The 3,545-nt window shown below is 39.5% G+C and overlaps 1 long non-coding RNA gene across 2 annotated transcripts; it reads left to right on the top strand.

Moving 5' to 3' along the window:
- The first annotated feature begins 462 nt into the window (after nucleotides 1-462).
- Nucleotides 463-2,043, top strand: LOC106531188 (uncharacterized). Of its 2 annotated transcripts, XR_001311884.1 has the most exons (3): nucleotides 472-1,116; nucleotides 1,186-1,378; nucleotides 1,463-2,043. It is a non-coding gene; the product is annotated as an uncharacterized LOC106531188 (long non-coding RNA). The 2 variants fall into 2 exon arrangements; XR_001311883.1 differs by having other exon boundaries at nucleotides 463-1,378.
- The last annotated feature ends 1,502 nt before the right edge of the window (nucleotides 2,044-3,545 follow it).

The raw sequence follows: 3,545 nt of genomic DNA, 5'->3' as shown, positions 1-3,545 counted from the left end.
ATAAAATAAGCCAATTACTACATCATTGGCACGAAAGAAACTACTTTCAGTGGTGTGGTTTCACTTACCTTCGACGCAGAGGAGTCGGTTATGGCGCGCGCGACCACACGAGNAGAAAGAAAGAAAGAAAGAAAGAAAGAAAGAAAGAAAGAAAGAAAGAAAGAAAGAAAGAAAGAAAGAAAGAAAGAAAGAAAGAAGATTACGAAACAAAGAAAGAAATGTTTGCAGTTAGACCGAAACCAAGGCGTGAGAAGGAGAAGTTGTTTTCCAAGCGCTGCAACTGTGGAATCTGCAGCACGACCATGAGTTGTTTTTTATCTCTTGGGAAAAGAATGTGATGATTTTGAATGTGATGATTCACTGAAAATATGTCAAACCTGTTTCAACCAGTTTTTATCCCACCCTTGAGCGGTTGAAGCACTTTGTAACTAGGGCATTCCTAAAACTGAATAAAAAGCCTGTGAGAGCCGGAACTGTTTCAGAGTGTGGTGAGAGATTGTGACTGAAGCAGTCTCTGGACACTCTCCTTGCAAGTAAAACTTTATTGACTCTGTCTGTGTCTTTCCTTACAGTTCAGTTCTACAAATGTTTGGTGTCTAAACCTGACACAATCCTTCTGCCATTCGACTCATTTTACCCTCTGCTATGAAAATCCATCCTACTTTTCATGTTTCACAAATTAAACCTGTTTCTGAAAGTCCTCTGTGCCCTCCTACCATCGCCTCTCCACCCACCCGGCTCATCGATAACCACCCTGCGTACACTGTGAGGCGCATTCTGGATGTTCGGCGCCGTGGGCGTGGTTTTCAATATTTGTTGGACTGGGAAGGTTACGGACCAGAGGAACGCTCATGGATCCCCAGATCCTTTATCCTGGATGCCTCCCTCATCTCTAACTTCTACAAGGACCACCCAGAGAAGCGCCCCAAATCGCCTGGAGGCGATGTTTGAGGAGGGGTACCGAGGCATTCAGTGTTTTTCATGTTCTCACCTGTTTGGTTCCTGATTGGCTAGCACATCCAAGTGGCTGCAGCTGTTACTAATCTGGCTCATCACTGTTGGCTTCATAAGGAGGACCTGAAGATCAGTTCTTCGCTGATGCATCGTTTACCTTTGGTATGATTCTCAGCCCCTCTTAAGAGTTTTTTTTCTTAGAGTTTTTATAATCCTGTTCTTTGTGTTCAGATGCATTTTGATATCTACCTGGACGATCTTCCACTTGTAATCATGAAGCCCCTGAAAGAGAGCCACTCACCTGTCCTCGTGCTGCACTGCCTGTCTGCCTCTAACTGGAAACAACACCACTTACCTCAGAGAACCTCCTCTCACCTGGAAACCTTGGACCTACTCCTCAGTGCTGAGCCTTCACCTCCCTCCTGTAAGAACAAAACTTATTCCCCTGCAAAATCCTCTTCATTTATTTATCTGCTCCATTACTCACCAAGACCCTCTTCCCTTCCAGGACTGAACCCCAAAACCCCATCACCTGTAAATAAAAGCACTTTTTTATTCTGTCTCTTGGTCTGTTTGTCATTGCATTGCTCAAAACTTTGACTAAAACCTCGTACCTGATAGGGCCTGTCACACTAGACAATTTATGCCAACTTATGAAACAATTTCTGTCTAAATTGCTAATAAAAGTTGCATAATTTTTTTTAGAATTACAGGATGTACACACCGAAACAAAACTTCCTGATTTTTTTTTTTCAATTCCAGCTTCAACATAGACATCTTTAAAATGTTCATAAGTTTTGTAGTAAGACAGGGCCTTGTTGATTTTGCAGTTTTGTTGCATTCAAAATAATATTTAAATTAATATATCACAGGTAATCCTCTGCTCAGAACAAAATTGCTTTAAACTGCATTTTTCTTGATGTGCTGCATTGAGTGACGTCTGTCTTTTAAATAGTTTTTGTAGTAATATGTTGGTATTATCAACACATAAGCAAACATGTGTGTGTGTATGCTTCTGCTAATCAGTATATTACAATCACACTGTCTCAAAACGTTATCTTTAATCTTGTTGGTTTTATTTTGTTGGTTTTCTGTCAAATAAAACAAATATGCAGTCATAATCTTTTGTTTCTGCCATCCAATATGCCTAGGATTAAATAAAATGCTTACAAGGTTCTTGAAAAGAGCAAAAAGCTGTTAAGTCTCATATTTCTTGGGTTGTTTTTTTCTTATCAGAGCTTCAGCTGCTAATTTATTTAGAATTTTTGTCACCTCCTCGTCGTCAATTTATTCTATCTTGTCAATTTAACATTTGGAGCATGAGAAGCCAGTTAAAACACAGTCCAGTTTGTGCCTAATATTCTGCAATGAAGCAAAAGTGACAAAACTTCCATCTTTATTTAAATGAGGAGTTGCACTGCATTATTTGTTCTTTGATGCAATATGTAATGTTACACAAACCGTTACACAGACAATAAAATCACAGATTACTGTATATTGTTTAATTTATACATCAAAAGTGTATAAAAGGCAAATTATAAATCAAAATAATTTTTTTCTGATTTACGTACTTTTTCATTGACCAACAGTTTTTCTCTGTCATTTCAGTTCTCATGTTTACACAAAATATCCCATCAAGATGGACATGTGACACTGGTCTTTATTCAAACCTTTGCTTCCCTCGAATGAAGGATACAAGGTTAGAAACACTCAGTGTTCTGAGCTTCTCAGGATCCATAAGGTGGTCCCCAATAATTATTTTCCTTTGACTACTCAGAGCCAGGCAGTGGCCTAAGGAGTGCAAAGAGGTCTCTAATTCAATGCCACAAGCATCACACAGACCATTGTCATGGAGTCCCATTACCATTTTGTGGCGATTGAGCCAGTGGCAGCTGGCTGACCTTTCTCGGGGGAATACAACTCCAAGATAGACATACTGTATCTCAAATAGCAATCAAACATGTACTAAGTTGTATCATGCCAGTGTATTTATGAAACAAATAAAAACAATAAAATCAATAAAAAATCACATTGCAGTGTCAAATAGTGTGTGTGTATATATATAAATTTTGCCCTTCTGTACTTGAGAGAATTTCTTCATGACTCTGGTTAAATTCAGGGATGTTTGAACCAGATTCTTATAGAGCATGGTCAGTGCAGTGAGATGTGATGTTGTACCTGAGGAAAGTCTGGACTGTCTTCAGTGTTCAGCTCCTCTCAGATTCAGCTGTGGTCAGAGGAGATGTGATGAGAACCTTCAGCAGAGTCACAGTCTCTGAAGGTGTCCTGCAGATTGTTCTCCATGAATAGCAGCTGGTACAGAGCCACAGCACCACTGCAGCTCCAGAAATCATCCAGGCTGTAGATGACTTCCTGTTCCTGTTCAGCACTGGATAAGCCTCTGTGGTGGGCTTCAGCTGCTTCAAAGAACTGGCTGTGGTCCTGCAGGAATTTGTCTGCCTGCAGCAGTGTAACACTGATCAGATGCTTTGTGAATGGCTCAAGATGGTGTCTCAAAACTAAAAACATAAATGCACAATTCAATAAATTATATTATACAGTATTATATTATATTATATTATATTATATTA

Source organism: Austrofundulus limnaeus, unplaced genomic scaffold (assembly GCF_001266775.1).
Source record: "Austrofundulus limnaeus strain Quisiro unplaced genomic scaffold, Austrofundulus_limnaeus-1.0 Scaffold604, whole genome shotgun sequence".
In the NCBI taxonomy this organism is placed as follows: Eukaryota; Metazoa; Chordata; class Actinopteri; order Cyprinodontiformes; family Rivulidae; genus Austrofundulus; species Austrofundulus limnaeus.
This window is presented reverse-complemented; position numbering and strand designations above follow the sequence as displayed.